The sequence below is a fragment of the Oryza glaberrima genome, chromosome 10, assembly GCF_000147395.1.
Source record: "Oryza glaberrima chromosome 10, OglaRS2, whole genome shotgun sequence".
Lineage (NCBI taxonomy): Eukaryota > Viridiplantae > Streptophyta > Magnoliopsida > Poales > Poaceae > Oryza > Oryza glaberrima.
Window position 1 is genome coordinate 21,677,218 of NC_068335.1, and position 18,194 is coordinate 21,695,411.

General features: G+C 44.2%; 2 pseudogenes; both read left to right on the plus strand.

Moving 5' to 3' along the window:
* Positions 1-973: 973 nt before the first annotated feature.
* On the plus strand, positions 974-3,526 carry LOC127753369 (SNF2 domain-containing protein ENL1-like; annotated as a pseudogene).
* Positions 3,527-16,824: 13,298 nt separating this feature from the next.
* On the plus strand, positions 16,825-17,614 carry LOC127785968 (transcription factor TGAL3-like; annotated as a pseudogene).
* The last annotated feature ends 580 nt before the right edge of the window (positions 17,615-18,194 follow it).

Sequence of the window (18,194 nt, forward strand, 5' to 3'; positions counted from 1 at the left end):
AAAAGGACAGGTTACAAACAAGTGGTGGCAATCCTCGTCTTCTCTCTGACACAGCGAGCAGAGGGGGTCGTGCGGCCAATTTCGCTTCGCAAGATTGTCGGCGGTGAGACATCGATCCTTCAACGCAAGCCACATGAAGAAACGCACACGCGAGGGGGCCCTGGATCGCCACAGTAGCTCGCCATAGGGGCAGTCCTCAGCAGCTATGAAGAAAACATCATAAGCCGACGCCGCCGAGAATTTCCCGTCGCCCGTCAGCTTCCATCTGATCTCGTCAGGCGATGGGAACAGGGAGAAATCGTGGACCTCATCCCATAACTGAAAAAATTCGCCCATTGCTTCATTGGACAGTGCACCCTGCAGACCACGGACCCATCTGTTGTTGCACAAGGCTTTAGCAACTGAAAGTCTAGCACGCCCCACATAAGAAAACAGCGTTGGCCATCGCCAAGCAAAGCAGCCGTGCCCAGTCCAGTTTGCTGTCCAAAAATCAGTGTTTTCGCCATTTCCGACAATGTACTTCGCCACTGATCTGAACATGAGATTCACATCGTTCCCTGGCTTAAAGGCAGCCAAGGTCCAGGGCCTCTCCCTCTGCTCCAGCGACCTCGCAGGCCATTGCAACCGGAGAGCCTGACCAAAGAAATTCAGATCCTTCACACCTAGGCCGCCTTTTTCAACTGGGGAGCACACCTTTCGCCATGAGACCAGACAATGTCCTCCACTTACCTCCTCCTGACCCTTCCAAAGGAAGCCCCGACATTTTCTTTCAATATCCTTGATCGCCCACTTTGGCAATTGTAAAACCGACAAGTAGTGAACCGGGAGGGCCATGAGCACTGACTTGATCAAGCAAAGTCTGCCATCAATGGATAACATCTTCGGTTTCCATCCTGCTACAATAGTTGCATAACTCTCATTTGTCCATGTCTCTATTATGTTCTTTTATTTATCATACTTAATCATTTTTAATTGTGAAAATTGTAGAGAGCATTGTCCACCATAGTAGATCCAAGCAAAATGATTCGCATGGATGGGAAAACACCTCAGAAACAGCGACCAATGTTAATCCAGGTTTTTATTGTCTTCTGTATTACCCATTCTGTTTAGTCCATCTCTTATTTATTGTAGGGAGTATGTGTTCTGCCTTCTTTATCTCAGTTATAATTTTTGTATACAGGAGTTTCAACAAACTAACAGATGGTCACTTTTTCTGATCACAACAAATGTTGGAGGTGTCGGAATTACTTTAACTAAAGCAACTCGGGTCATTGTTTTTGATCCAGCCAAGAATCCAAGGTTTTTTTTACTCTTTGTCTCTTTGGTAAAATTATTTCTACTTATATGTAAAGTTGGATCATTTTATTTCAGCAATGACACTCAGAGTGTTGATCGAGCCCATCGCCTTGGGCAAGATAAAGATGTCATTGTGTATAGATTAGTCACATGTGGAACGATTGAAGAACACACCTACCGACAACAGGTATTAATTGCTTCCTGCAGGCAGCAATAATTACAGGTATTGCATTTTTAATCGATCAAATTTGCCATCTGCAGGTGATTAAAGGTGAGAAGGCAACAGCTGTAATGAAGGAAAATCAGAGCAGGCGGGAAATAACAAAGCCGGTATGCATAGACTTAGTTCTTATTGCTGCTGTAGTTATCTGCAGGACTTTATTGATGCCAGTTTTTTCTTACTAACAGACAAGGAGGGTCCTGAGTATGCCTCCTGAAGGTTTTGGAGTCTCCAAAACTTTGATTGAGCTTCTAGCTATACATGGAGGTGCTTTTGATCCGTAAGGATTCTTCTTTTACAAACTCATTACTAGTTTTAAGATAAGATAAATCATCTACTTTTTCTGGGTATATTAGTGAGCTTGTATTCCTTCCTTTTGTTCATTGTGTAGGTCACTTGATGAATCTGAAATCAGGCAAGTCAGAGGACATGAATCTGTTGTTGGTGTATCAAACCATTTGCATCTGTTTTCCCAGAGGGAATCTGACCCTGTCACAAATGAAAAACACAAGTTAGTTTTTCTATTTGTTAATTTGCATGAATTTTTCCTGTGCATTGGTTCCCTAGGTTATTATGGTTCCTCTAGTTATCTGCAGTCTGCTGATTGATGTTTTTGCAACTCTCAATAGTCTTTTCCTTTTTTTTGGCAGATATACAGCTGGCCCAAGTCGCAAGCGCAGCGAACTATCTATGGTTGTTTTCTGAACTATATTATGCAGATACTTTACTGTTTCTCTCTACCTGATCTTAATATTAACTATATAATATTTCAGCCAGTAGATGCAGAAATTCTGAAGTCAATAAGGAGCACGTTTATCGAAATTCCTATACAACAGGTATATTCATATATCGTAATTTTTCTTGTAATGCCTAAAATCCAAACTATTTCTGATTACCCTCTAAAAAAATTGTAGGTTGGTTGTTTCGTTGGTGAAAAAGGAGGAAACATTATGAAACTAGAAAATATTTCCGGTGCAAAGATACACCGCCTTGGTGTAGATTCTTATACACACATGCAGCTTTATAAGATATCTGGCACCCCGCATCAAATAAGCAAGGCAGAAAATCTTGTAAAGGAATTCCGACAAGAGGTTAATTAATTTGCTTCTTTTTTTTCTGTATTCTTAGTGTTTGTTAATATGCATGGTGTACTAATAAAAACAAAATCTTTTTAGATGGATTCTATGGTTGAGGAGGAGATCTCCGTTCCTATGGAGAAGGTGGGACTGCTGAAAAATACTAAGTTCAAAACTAAATTAGTTTCTAATGTAAAATCTTGTAGGTTGGTTTGGTCATCGGGAGTGGTGGTGCAACTATTAAAAAAATACAAAGTATATCTGGAGCATCTGTTAAGGTGGTTTTAAATGAATAAATACCCTTTTCATCTGTCTATTTAATAATTAGATTGGTAACTTGTTTCTTTTTTAATCTTGGTAGAATTTACATCCAAGGAGTGAGTCAGGCACTACAGGAAGGTTTGTTATCCGGGGTTCTCAAAACCAGGTAGACCAAGCAAGATCAATGATAAAAGATGTTGCATCTAAAGGTTTGTTGATACCGATACAAGTAGTTAATTTATTGATTTAACATGCTCCTATCATCTTGTGTCTCCCCCCTAACTTGTGTGTGGATAATGTGTCTCAGAGAACCTCGGGCCAAAAACAAGGTTCCGATGATGATTCTTTCCCCACCAAAGATGGATGCACTAAAAGTAGATCCACAAGAATGATGGCATTGAGAGATCCGGGGTTACTTTGGTGAATGTCATAGCAAAGCATTTCGGTTGAGGAAGTCGGCCACATTTGTGCTGTATAATATAGGTTCACCAATTTTAACAGTGAAAACCTTTGTCCTATTGCTACGACTGACATGGAAAATTCTTAGTATTGTGAAACAGTGGAAGTCGAAGGTCCCCATTGTTTGGCTTATTTCCTAATAAGCCAAAACGGCTTATTAGGAAATAAAAATGAATTTGTGGGTAAAACTTTTATAAATGTATTCTTTGTGACTTAAAAGCCAATGTTGAAAAAGAAACTATGTTGAAAATATGTCAAAATCAATCTTAAAATTAAGCTTGAAAATTTAAAATCTGGCTTTTTCTTTGACTTATTAGGCCATCCGATGGGGCTGGAAGGCCTTTTACTCTGATTTACATGTTTGCCTTGGTGATGTGGCCTTTTACTCTAGATACTGCAGTAATGTTCTTAGGCAGATACTGCGGTAATGTTCTTGTAAAGCAGCTGTTTTGAAGCACTTGATAGACCATTTCTGACATAAATTTTGAAGTGTTCAGACTCAACAGTACTCGGGGGTATGAAGAAGATTCTTTTGTTGTAGATGGAACCAGCGGGAGCCGGGAGGTACAGTGGCGCAGCACAAATTTCCAGTTTGCTCTGTGATGGTTTATTACCAAAAGATAGTGAAATTCCCCTTGCTCTCTTTTATCTTAGTATTGTGATGGCTATAGATTTAAGGGTTCAGGCAAATTTCCGGCTAGCGTGAGGAGGAGGCGATGAGACGCGGTCGTATCGGCTTCGTCAAATGGCAGTGTACTAGTTGATTTCAAGGGTACATAGGTAATTTGACATGCTGGGACAGATCTTGGCTCCGTGGGCTAGGCCACGCCCACTGTGGGCTGAGTAGCCCCATGTGTGTCTTCAAACAGAAATGGACCCGATTTTAGGTCACATTGCATTGTGTAGCTTGTGGTTTTTGAAGTTCTTTAGTCTATTTGGCACCCCAAACTGAACGGATTGAGTGACGCATTGCTCTTGCTCTTACTCCCCTCTCGGAATGTGGGTTTAGATTGTCAGTCCGCCTAAGCGCTTGTGCTGAGCAGGCGATTGTAGAAGAACCAGCTTCTTTCTCTCACATCCGATTTTTCCTTCCACGCCAGATCCAGATGACATGTACCGGCTAATCACCGGCTTATTAGCGCTGCTCTAAGAGCAAGATTAATAGAGAGAGCTTATCGTCGGATCCAAAGCAATCCAGCTCAGCCTTACCCTTAGAGCAAATTTATATTGTTTAATAGTATAGAGTCTAATAATATAGCTGGGTCATTAGCTCCAAAATATCAAAATATTCTATGTCAGCTGTAGATGAACATGGTGTTAGCTACATAACACAATCCTCTATTTTTTTTAATCTAACTGGTTATAAATATGTTGTTGTGGAATCTGTGGATTAGGCAGCACAGGCATACATGCATAGCCCACGGTAACCGGCTCAAGCCCAGCGCAAGTTTCTCTGTTTCCTCAGCAACATTGTTGTCCCGTGCATAAAGTAACAAGCTCTTCATTGCAATGCGATGGCTTGGTCATCTATCTGGATTCTGGATGGTTCAGCTCACGGAGAGGCACGGGAGTGGAAGCCTGGAACTTCGCTGGTAAGTAGAGCCGCACAAAGCAGGCGGAAGATTGCAGGGCCCTGCACCTTTTTTTTTTAACGACTAAGTTCAGCAGGAAAAAATTACAAGATTACAACCCTGAAGGGTCGTAACCAAAAAAAAAAGAAAAGAAAAATACCATCACCCACACATCGACATCGCCAACACAAGACCAGGAGAAGGCTAACACCGGACCGGCCGCCGCTAAGTGTGACCGACCGCCACTAGACCAACAAAGGGACACAGACGAGATCACCCCCTAGGGGATAAAAAACGACGTCTTGAAAAGGAGAAGTGACGGAAAAACCGCCGCCACCGTCCGTCGGGACTCAATGGAGCCAAGACTAGGCTTTCGCCCGGCAATCACCCTTGAGGGGTGAGACAACACGACAACGCCCTCAGGAGGGGGAATGAACCATCGTTGTCGGTCCGGCCTGGCCGGACTGGGTTTTCACCCGCCGCTCACCACCTGCAAATCCATGGCTGAAGCACTGATGCTCCACCACCATACAAGCTCTGCCGACATGTGAGACCCCTGCACCGACGTCCTCCGCCGGCTAGCCTTCATGTGCCGAAAACCGCGCCACACTCACCGGCAGCTCCTCCCCACACCTAGGTCGCCTCCTCCACCGCCAGCCGCGCCTCTCGCGCCAAGTCGGCCTCCTCCACCGGACGCGCCTCTCGCGCCAATCCGGCCTCCCTCCATCGGGCGCGCCTCTCGCGCCAAGCTGGTCTCCATCTCCGCCGCCCGCGCCTCTCGCGCTGAGCCGGCCTCCCTTGCCATCGGCTACGTCTCTCTGCGCCAAGCTGGTCTTCGACCCCTCTACCAAACGATGCCGCGCTGGCCAGATGCAGCCATCTCCCACGCCCTTGGCTAGCCATCCGAAGCCGCCATGCCTCTGGTGACCGCAGACACGGTCACCACCACCGCAGCCGCTGCTGCCGAACGCCCAGCCACCTCACCTCGCACCCGACTCCTTCCCCGCCACCGACGTCGCCACCGCCTCCACGCGCGCCCTCGGCCGACGCCATCCCTGCCGCCTTCAACCACCACCGCCCGGCACAGCGCACCGCGACGGCCGCCACCTCAGCCACAGCCACCGCTAGCCGCCTCAGACGCCGCCGTCCTCGCCACATAGGAGTCAACCTCCCCGTTTCCTCCACGCAGCCGCACCCCGCCGCCTCACCACCGCTGCAAAAAGTGCCGCTGTGTGCTGAGTCTGGGCAGGGGAGGTGGGTCTGGCCATCTCGCCCCCCAAACCCCCGCGCCACCGTCACCGATCGCCTCCGCCTCCGCCGGCTGAGGTTGCCGGCAGCACGCCATCGCCTCCTTCGGCCCGTCAAGCCGCCACCGCACCCGAGGGCAACCGGACCGTCGCTGAGCTGCCGCCGACGCTCCCAGCCGCCTCATGCCGCCGTCGCGCCCGGGGTGCTCCCGCCGCCGCGCGCAGGTTGCCGCACCGTCGCCGAGCCGCCGCCGTGGTGTCCGGGCTGTTCTGCTACCTCTGCACCGCCGCCGAAGCTCCCAGCTAGCTGCTCCGGCCGGATCTAAGCGTGGGAGGGCCAAATCCGGCCTCAGAGGAGCCGGATCCGCCGCCTCCCCAAGCCGCCACGCCATCTCCTCCCCTGGCTGCGACGGAGTACTTCGTCGGCTTCCCCCGTCCTCGTCGCGCCGAGGTGGAGACCGTCGAGTTGTTGGGTCTTGGCGAGCTCCAGCGGCGACGAGGTGGAGGAGGTGGAGTGGCGGTGCGGGCGGCTAGGATTTTCGCCCCCCGAGCCGCCCGCGCAAGAGCGACGCGGGAGTTGCAATTGATTTTCGCACAGGGCCCTGCACCTGGGACAATTAATGCTAGCTACGATGGGAGTTTATCATTTCGGTTCACGTTCTTTATCATAACAAAACTATGATTATACTATTATAGACACTAATATAGTAATATCTTCTATACCAACGATTATAATGGTAATAGCAGAGTATCCTCACCTTTTGTCATTATGATCCTGGATGAGTTGGAGGCTCACGCCCATCAGGTACCAGAACAATCTGGCAGGGACAAAATCAAGGTTAGCCCTTGTAGAATCTAGTAAAGCAAATTCTACAGACAGGGAACTGGATTGATGTAACCCAATACCAGCTGAAGCTCTAGTTTACATATGCTACCGTGTCGTTGATTGTTGTCCTAGGAATTTAAATAATGGCATGAGTGCTAATATATCTACTCCTAGCAAACGTAATATAGTTGGGAGGTTTGTGAGGTCGTCTAGTGTTTAAGTGGCAAAAGAATATGATCCATTGGGTCAATTAGCTCTCTAGCAAATCAACACATGATGCCTTCTTACCGCTGTATTACAATTAATGGAGAATTCTTCGATGCAGCTAAAGATTTGGTAGTATCAGTTCCTAAAATGAAGAGCAGGCCCCTAATTTTGAGATAACAGTACAATCCTACTTTTCTTTTTGTGCTATAGAAATCTCTCACAAAAAATAAGATCCTTATTACTACATAGTAGAACTAAGCATCAGAAATTCACTACGTCAAGACCACATTCTTCCCAATCTCTATAAGTGAATGGTTGATTTTGAAATGTCACCTAATTGATCGGCGTAAGCTAAAAAAGTTGGACCATCGGATAAAGGAAGCCATTGGATTGTATCAGTGAAAAAGGGTAAAACTGACCTTCTGGAGCTTTCCAGCTCCTCCGGTCCTCCCCACACAAGTGGGAGAGAGTGCAAAGAAAATAAAAAAAATTGCAAAGGGAGCAAAATTATCTTTTGAAGCAAACCCACATCGCTCTTGACACTGGCAGTCATGGTGTTCAAAACAAATTGCAGAAAGGCTTGAGGGATAAAATTGTAATCATCCTACTTTTGCTATAATATGAAAAAAGAAATAGTAAAATTGATGAGGGATGTTAGGCCCCGATCTTCCAATAGGTATTGATAAACAATCGATTTGGGCGGAGTCGCGACACAACTCAATCCGGCTTCTGAACGAACACGCTACTGAGCCCCGCAATCGCAGCACCACGTCTCCTCTGGTTATCAACCGTGCCGAAACCTGGTTGACCTCGCCGAGAAGGCTAATACCTGCATGCGTATCGAAGAACACAAGCAAGAACAAGATAGATTGCAACCAAATTGCATATGAATGATTAAGCACTCGAATTTGGGGTTCTACAAACCGATCTAGCGGTGAAACTGTTCTTGACAGACTAATCTAAGCAAAACCCAACTCTAAATGATGACGGCTACTGATTAAGTATGATTAGGGACGTCCTAGGGTTGCCCTAGGGCGCACATCCCCTTGGGCTAAGCCCACGACACAATTATAAGGCCCAAAACCTAAATCAAATTTGGACTGGATAAGGTACGTGTTTTATTTTGTAGATTCCCGGCAGCTCGGTAGGAATTTTGACGTGGAACCAAAATCATATGAAAGTAGACTCCATAAGCTTTCCAATAAGTACTCATGGGCTTCGAAATTCCTTCTAGATCAGCAGCTAGGTCCGTTTGAAATTGATGCTGTCAGGAGATCTGAATCCAATTTGTGAGGAACTTTATCTCTTATCTTCTATGGACCAAAAGTGACATGGTGAGGTAGAAGTAGACTTGGAGAAGGTCTTGGTTTGGTCCCCAATCAATTTCTTTAATCATCCATGCATTTATTACGCTCGGTCTCTTTTCTTTCGCGCAAGCAAGTACCTTTACAAACGAAAACGCACGAAACTTATTGTGTAGCAACGGTTGTTCAAATATATAACAAGTAAATCTTATATAGAACATATACGCCTTTGGTTGATTAATACATAAGGTAGTCATATTTATATCCGAGCTAGTCGTGTCCTCATAAAAATGGTATTCCGTTGTACTTTTTATTCATTCCCTACGATTAAATTAACAATAGGTAATAACACTTACTAAAAATATGCATGGCAAAATATGTCAATTTTAGAACGATTTCATAATTATACGTAGAGCTATTGACTTAATTTAAAAATTAAAAATTTATAAGCATATTATTTCAAAGCAGGTGCACCAATGAAAAGTAAGGACAAGATAAGGGGATCATACAACAATGGAGACGGTGAAAAGCAAGGACTCATACACCATAGAAGATGGCGTTAATAATAATACTAAAATCATGTAAATTTAGTTTAACATCTGAATGTAAAGTTTGCAATAAATGTTTATTGCACATAAAAATAAATCTATACTTATTATAACTAGACTCCTGGCTATTTTTTTTGTCTAAAACATTAAAAGAAATCTAAGACAAATAATATAAACTAGCTAGTGGCCCGCGCAATTGCGCGGCTAGCACCCATATAAAATTATATATTTTTCCATATGGTTTTACTTAAAATTTATTAAATAGTTATATTGATGTCTTAAGATTTTGAAAGACCAAACCTTATCATCCCATGTTTCTAATTTTATACTTTTCAAAAGTCACACCAGTTGCTACCCCTACTTCTGACATATTATTCTTTATTAGCTTGTTTGATCTACTACTGTTTCTAATCATTCTCCTTGGAACCTTTAAAAATTGGATCTTTTTAGAGTTTATCGTCCTGTTAATCTTCTTTTTTATAATTTTTAGAAGTCCCATCAAACGCTTCCATTATACTCCTCTACAACCGTCCACTGCATACCTTAACATCCTCGTGTTTCTAATTTTATAGTTTTTAAAAGTCACACCGGTTGCTACCCCTTGCTTCTGTTATATTATTCTTTATTAGCTTGCTCGATCTACCACTGTTTCTATTCATTCTCCTTGGAACGTTTCAAAATTGGATCTAAAAACTTATAGTTTTTAGAGTTTATTGTCAAGTTAGGCTTCTTTTTTATAACTCTAGAAGTCCCATCAAACGCTACCATTATACTCCTCTAGAACCGTCCACTGCATCTTCTCTTTATTGTTATTGCTATTTCAAAAATCGAACATAATTATCGTTTAGGTTTATTTTTTTACTTTCTTGAAGTTCCGCCAAAACGCCAGAGACTTTGTCACTGTACTCCTCTACAGCTCGCCCGCTGCCGCCTACAGCTCGCCCGCTGCCGCCCTTCTTTATTGTCATTGAGATTTTAAAATCAAACGTGATTATCATTGAGGTTTATTTTTTTACTTTTTAGAAGCCTGAAACTTTAAAAATTGAATCTTATAGTTTTAGAGTTTATTGTCTCGTTGGGTTTCTTTTTTTTATATATAATTTTTAGAAATCCCGTCAAACGCTACCACTATACTCCTCTACGACCCGTCCGCCACATACTCTTTATTATCACTGGGATTGTAAAAATCTAACATAACTACCGTTGGAATTCATTTTTTACTTTCTAGAAGACCCACCAACCACCGGCGGCTCTGCCATTGTATTCCTATACGACCTTCCCGCTGCCTCTCTTTTTTATTGTAATTGAGATTTTAAAAATCAAATATGATTATCATTGGGGTTTATTTTTTTACTTTCTAAAAGTCTCGCCAATCGCCTTGACCGATTTGCTACACGACCTGCCCCGTCGTCATTCCTTTTAATCGCCATTAGGATTGTATTTGGTGTTTTATTAATACTTTTTAGATGTCTCATCAACCGCCACCACTTTGCTCCTCTATAGGCCTGTTACTTAAATAATCTCGTCATGTGTTTTAGATGGTCTTTTCTTTTAGTAGTCTTATTTTTTTTATCACCAATTGTAGTTATTTATAAATTGTATTCCTAGTTGAAATCTTATTTTTCTCTTTCTAATTTTAGAATTAATTTTATTTTTCTTATTGTGTTCTTTTGATATTTGTATTTTTTTTGTTTTCAATTTCAGTTGTTTCAAAATTGTATTCCTACTCTAACTCTCTTTTCAATTTGTCTAATTTCTGATTTTATTTTATTTTTTATTCCGCATTTTAATTAATCTACTATTGGGTTCTTATATGTACTCTTATTTAAATATTGATTATATTTAAGTTCGAATTTAAGTTAATTTTAAATTGTATTCCTACTTGAACTCTTCTTTTCTTTTCTTTTTTTCTAATTTTGATTTTTTATTCCGAATTTTAATTAATCTTGTATTGGATTCTTTTATGGACTATTCTTTCAATATTCCTTATTTTTAATTCCGAATTTCAGTTATTTTTAAGTGTATTCGTACTCGAACTCTTCCTTTTCCTTTTTCTATTTTCAAAATTTATTTTATTTTTATTCTGAAATTTAATTAATCACGTATTGGGTTCCTATATGGACTCGTCTTTCAATATTGCATATTTTTATTCCGAATTTCAGCTATTTTTAGATTGTATTTCTACTTGGACTCTTTTTTTTTCTTTTTCTCCGATTAATGTGGGAATTTTTAGCCTCCACAACGAACGTGGTGCATCCTTTTAAGGCTGTTTTAATAATATAATAGATAGATAGATATGGAGGGGGTTACCACGACTTAATAACTAAGGTTATGTGTCACGTGTCAAAATTTCTATATTTTTTTAACTTGAATCATAATAGGTGGGGTTTTATGAAATTATGTTTGAAAAAATGATGTATGCCAAATATAATTCATATATTTTGATATACATAGCAAATAGTAGGATGGTTAGAGTCGTACAAATGCGCGACTATATACACTAGTTCTAAACCGAAATGAAACAACATCTTGCTCAAGTGGAACGGCAACACCATGATTTACTCATCAATCTCTTCCAAATTCACCAATTTCTCATTCGTACTCCCTTCATTTCATATAATAAGTTGTTTTGACTTTTTTTCCTTATCAAAACTTTTTAACTTTGATCAAGTTTATAGATAGCAATAATTTTAGCACAAAACAAACATACTATGAAATATATTTAATGTTATATTTAATTAAACTAATTTGGTTTTATAGATGTTGCTAAATTTTCTATAAACTTATAATATGAAAAGAGTCAAAACGACTTATAATATAAAAATGAGTACATAACAACTAATGCCAAAACGATCAAGTCAAAGTGTTTGTAGCTGCTCAACCCAAAAAATTCTACACCCTCCATCCTAAAATAAGTTTATTTGTAGGGTTATGTGTCTAGTGTTTGACCGTCCATCTTACTTAAAAAATTTTTATGATTAATATTTTATTATTATTAGATGATAAAACATGAATAATATTTTATGTGAAACTTATTTTTTTTATCTTTTCATAAATTTTTCAAATGTCGGATACAAATAAAGTTATTTTGGGACAAAGGGTGTACCTAGAAGTGTCATGGATTAATTTACAGCGAAGACGAGTTGTACCAACTACACTCCCTAAGAGCATCTCCAACAGCCTCTCTAATTGACTCTCCAAGTTAAATTTTAGCAATTATATCAAAAAAATATGCTCCAACAGCCTCTCCAACTCACTGGCCAAGCTATTTGGCTGGCCAAACCATCCTTCTCACTGGCTACATTTGGCCATTCTACTTGGCTGGCCAATGGTGGGCCCCACACATCCCATCTCCTCCACCCCCCTCCCCCCTCTCTCTCTCTCTTGCAGTCTCGCATCTGTCTTTTTCCCACCCAATCTCGACTGCGAGCTCGAGCACGGCGCGAGGAGGCACGGGGAGGAGCACTGCTACGATGCGGTGACGACAGTGCCCGCCGCGACAATGGCGCCCGTAGCCGCAGGCGATGGTGGACAACGGCGACGACAACGAAGAGACCGCCATCCGTGCGCGCATCCTCTCCCATGCGAGCGGCAGCAGTGCCGCAGCCGCCGGCCTACGCCTGCCGCTTCTGCTCGTCGCTTCCGCTTCCGCTCGCCGCTTCCACTTCCGCTCGCCGCTGCCCGGCTCAGCTCGCCTCAACCCGCGGCCTCAACTCGCCACAGCCCCCGCCTCCGCTTGCCGCAGTCGTCGGTCTCCACTTGCCTCAACCCGTGACCCGCCTCCGCCTCAGCCCGCCGCCTCCGCTCGCCACCACCCGTCGCCGCCGCTCACCTCAGCTCGCCACCTCTGCGTCGCCTCCGCTTGCTGCAGTCCGCCGCCTCGCCGCCGCCGCTATCTGCAGCTCGTTGCTTCGCACGCTCATGGCCCGCTGTAACACCCTGAAAATTCGACCAATAAAAAAAAACAAAACCCTAAAAATAAGGATTTTCAAAAACTTTTTCAATAAATTGCATCATGCCAACTTTATTCGCCTATTTCATTGGATTTTGAATTCGGAGTTTGTTGATCGCGAATAAAGAATAAATAATTAGGAATAAACCCTAAAAATCAAGTTGGCTAAATAAATAATTAAAATATAAATTAAAATAAAGATTATGTGAGGTTGGAAATAAATAAAATATTATCGCGACCATATTAGCAATAATTAAATTTTAGTACGATGGAATAAGAATTAACCCTAATTAAAAATTCAAACAAATTATATAAATAAAATATGAGTAGTATTAATTTAGGGTGAATTTTTAGTTAGAATAACACAAATATGGAGTAAACTTCATTTATGCAAAAATTAGAATTTATAGGGCTATATTTAATAGAAAATGGGCTAAAATCGGGATAAATAGGAAAAGTCACTGTTCATTACGGCATAGGTGTTCGATGTGGTCCCCTAGCACCCCCTCCTCTCCCACCACGGCGCCCTAGCCGGCCGTGAGCCCCACGCCGCCACCGCCCGTCGCGTCGCCGTCACCATCGCCGCCTGCCGCGCCGCGCGTGCCGCCGACGCCTCGAGCCTCACCCCGCGCCGCGCGCCCATCCCGTGCCGCCGCGCCGCCCGTCGCGTCGCCGCCCGTCGCGTCCCGCCCCGAGCCGCGCGCCACCGCTGTCGCCATCCATCGCCGTCACGCCTTGCGCCGCGCGCCCACCGCCTCACGTCCCACGAGCCATGCGCCGTCGCATCGCCATGGAGCCTGCCGCCCCTCCCCCGCGCCCTATAACCCCCCCCCCCCGGTCGCCCTTCCATCCCACACAACCCCCCCTCCTTCCCCTCCTTTTTCCCCCTTCCTCTCCACCGCGCCGCGCCGCCGCCTTCGTGCCGCCACGCCGTGCGTCGTCGTCGCGCCGCCCTCGCGCCGCTACGCCGCCGCCTTTGTGCCGCCGCGCCGTGCGCCGTCGTCGTGCCGCCGTTGCCACCGCCGTCGTCGGTAAGCCGCCGCCTCCTCCCCTTGCTCGGTCGCCGTCGCCAGAGAGCCGAGAGAGAGAGGAGGGAGAAGAAGCCGGGAGGGAGAGAAAGAGAAGGAAAAAGAAAAGAAAAGAGAGAAAGAAAAAGAAAAGAAAAGAGAGAAAGAGAAAGAGAGGAAAATAGAAAAGAAGAAAAGGAGAAAATAGAAGGGAAATTAGGGGAGAGATTAGGAGGATTTAGGAAATAAAAATGGTCGGGGTTAATCATAGATTATTTTTGGAAATTCCTAGAGTGTAATAGTATTTCGATCGAAATTCCGGGTTAATTATAGGAATATGTTTCTTGATCGGATTAGATTAAAATTGGTAGTAATTTAGATGTAATTAATAACTAAACAATTAGATGAATTCTTATAGATTATTATAGATTATTTTTGGTAATCTCTATAAGTAGGAATTCGGATTTAATTACTAGGAATTTTAGCCGTGTATTATATTTAATCGTTTAGTCATAGACTAAATTAAATCGTACAATATTATAAGATAATTTTAGGATTTTGTCCGATATTTAGCTCGCGATAGAAATTTCTAACCTATTATATGGATATAATGCTCGGGTAGATTAAATTAAAAACTTATGGTAACAAAATGTTTATACCCGCAAAAATAGTTTAGGATGTATAAATCGAAATTGGGTTTGCCCTAGTTCGCGAATAGTAAAGTTAATAAAAAAGAATCGACTTTCGCATTCGACTTCTATTTGGATTTATTTGGATTTTTATTTGAATTCTAACCGAATTCAAATCAATTTTCGCACGTAACTATAGAGCCCGAGGGAGTTGCGGATCCAAGTGAAGGCCAAGACCCGCAAGACTTTGAGCAAGGCAAGTCATCACTATCCCTTGAACATGTTGATCCCAATTGCGAAATTATTTTTATTTACAAATAAGAATGCATGCAATGATGAACATCCTATTTGTGAATATGCCATACCTTGATTATTGTTTACCCTTATTCCCTTGTAACCATGATTACGTATGCGTCCCTAGTCAACTATGACAAATGCTTAGAGTTGCTACTCTAGAATCATGCATACTCATATTTATCAAATGCTATATGCTTGGGCAATTACCTTTGGGAAGGTAATTGAGATGTGGCATGTGGAGACACGAGCGCCACATTGCCATGATGTTGATGACATGATTTGTGAAAGGAGAAATAAAATTAAACAACTGTTTTCGACTGGGGCGGACGGAGGATTTGGGTGGTATCCGGAAAAGGCTAGTACCGTCCCCGGTCAATTAAGGACCGAGCCATGAAGTTAAGCATGAAACGACCCTCGTACAACCGCACTTCTCGTATGGGTATAGACCTAGCGGAATAGATAGCTGAGCGGAGGCAGTATCCATGCATAGTGGTTTCTTGATGTGTGAGGCAGGGGCTCTACGGTGGGGCAGCCATTGGTAGAACCGCGAGGCGGGTGTCTACAGTGGTGTCGCCATCGGTAGGACTGCCATGAGAGAATTTAAACATAATTATAACTTAATGCATGTGTGAGTCTTTCCTTCCCGGGTGCGCCAGAACTCCTCTCACTGCTAGAAACCGTGTACGCCTAGAGTGCATGAGGATGTAAAGTTCATGGAGCGGGTACTGCCAATGCGAGGTTATCGAAAAGCTTTGCCGTGACGCGTCTCATGTGTTGGGACGAGGCTCATATGTTGGGCAGTCGCGAAGTGCGGGTAAAGTGTACATCCACTGCAGTATGAGTAAACCAAATCTATTCGAATAGCAGTGCTCGCGGTTATTGAGCACCGGGACATGTATTACACTTGGCTAGACTCTAAATTCTTAACTTGTGTGGGATGGGATATTGCATGATGATTTCTATGCTGATGGAGCCACTTCCTGAGAGGCGGGAAGGTGGACGTCCTCAGAAAACCATGACGACACAACGGCGGGAAGCTATCCTTGGGATCACAATGGATGGTGGACAGAACCGTCATTGTTTAATATGAACACTGGTACTAAAATTTGATCAGTCTGTGCTAGGTCTTAGGGTTGTGAAAAGAATTATAAAACTTGCTTTGCGCTAAAGAACCATAGCCATCCTTTGAATACCCCTGTCATGTGCATTGTTGCTGTGGTGGCTTGTTGAGTACGGTTGATACTCACCCTTGCAAATATAAACTTAATCAGAGGCCGGAGATGAAGCTTCGGAGGATCCCTATGCCTATTACCAGGAGGGTGATGAAGACGATGGCGCTCAGTAGGTCTTAGTTACGGTCGTTGCCTGTGGCAATGGCGTGCCGCTGCCTTAACTCCGCTGCCTTACCTACTTATGTTTTTGGAATGTATTCCGGACCGCTCGGTCCAATGATTTAAGACTGCGCCTGTGGGCTTATGATGTAATAATTCGTACTAGACTCTCGTGTATGTGCACTTGGTATTTCAGCTATGAATTCGTGTGTACCAGACTACTTGATCCAGGGAAATGGTACTGTTTACACGATTGATTCCTGTTATAAAAACGAGGGTCTACACCCGCCGTCCGTTGTCGCCGCATCGGAGGAGAGGTTGTGGGGAGGAGGCTGTAGACTGTAGTCCAGGAGGAGGAAGGGAGATGTGAGTGGGAAAATGGGGTGGAAGAGGAAGAAGAAGGGTAGCAGAGACTAACATGTGGGTCCCATTTGTAATAGACTAGTAATAGACTAGTAATGGAGAGGGTAGATAGAGAGGTTGTTGGAGCGAGTAACGACTTTGACTTGCTAAATCAAATGGATAGCTGGCTATATAGATGTTTGGAGAGTCTATTTTAGAGAGACTGTTGGAGATGCTCTAACAACCCAAAGATGAGGTCCCGCATCATGTGGATGAGCCACGCTGAGCGCTTCTTTATGTGGCTCGGCGGCTTCTGTTGCTCTGAGCTCCTCAAGGTTTGACACGAGTGATCACCCACCCAATTCAGTAACAAGTAAAGAATCTGAAGCTACCATTGACTGCTATTATTGAATGATGATGATGATGATGTTGTTTGCGCAGGTTCTTGAGAGCCATCTTGAGCCGCTGACGAATTAGCAGTTGATGGGCATCTGCAACCTGCAGCAGTCGTCGCAGCAGGCCGAGGACGCGCTGTCACAGGGGATGGAGGCTCTGCAGCAGACGCCGGGAGACACACTAGCATCGGCGGCTGCCACCATGGTCGTCGGCGGCGTAGGCGCCGACAACGTCACCAACTACATGGGACAGATGGCCATCGCCATGGCCATGCTCACCACGCTGGAGAACTTCCTCAAGCTTCGGTCAAACATCAATGGCGAACTAAATTGCTTATTACCATGGCGTGATGCGATGATTTTTTTTGTGTAGGCTGATCTGCTGAGGCAGCAGATGCACCGGATCCTGACCATGAGGCAGGCGGCGCGGGCGCTGCTAGTCATCAGCGACTACTTCTCGCGGCTCCGAGCGCTAAGCTCGCTGTGGCTGGCGCGGCCGAGGGACGCACGTCACGGCATGGCAGAGCGCGCATCGCACCGACCGCACCCCCGGCGGCACGGCCAGGTACGCGCCGGAGCCACTGCATCCCGCTGCGGCGACCACCTCCCCACCCATCGGCCAGCCTGCCCAAGAGGAGAAAAGTGAGAGAGAGAGAGAGAGAGGAGGAGGAGGAAGAGGAGGAGGAAGAAGGGAGAGGAGGGGAAAGAGATAGGGTGATGACGTGGAATCCTAGCATGTGGGGCCCACATGGGTTCCACGCTGATTCAATCGCCACGTCAGACAAAACCGCGGTCAAAACCACCGAGGGACCTAAAGTGAACGGTTTTTTAAGTTGAGGGATATCATATATCTGGTTTTGCGGTTGGGGGACGATTTTGTAACTCGATGACAAGTTGAGGGACCTTGGGTGTACTTTTTCCTTTGAAAGTTGGGACAAATTGAGGGACCTATAGTGAACTTAACCCCTCCCCCCCTCCCCTTCTTTTCATGTGCTCGACGGGCCGCGAATGTCGCGTTTGACATGTGGGCCTGTGGGGGCAAACCCTAAGGGTGTGTTTGGATAATGGAAAATGTGGAGTGGAATTGGGATTGGGAAATGAATGAAGGGTTAGAATTAAATGGAAAAGGGAGAATAAATGGTTAAGATTTAAAGATGTCTTTTAGTGGGTGAGAAATAATTTCCCTATCCCATTAGCCAAACAGGACCTAAATAAATAAAAATCAC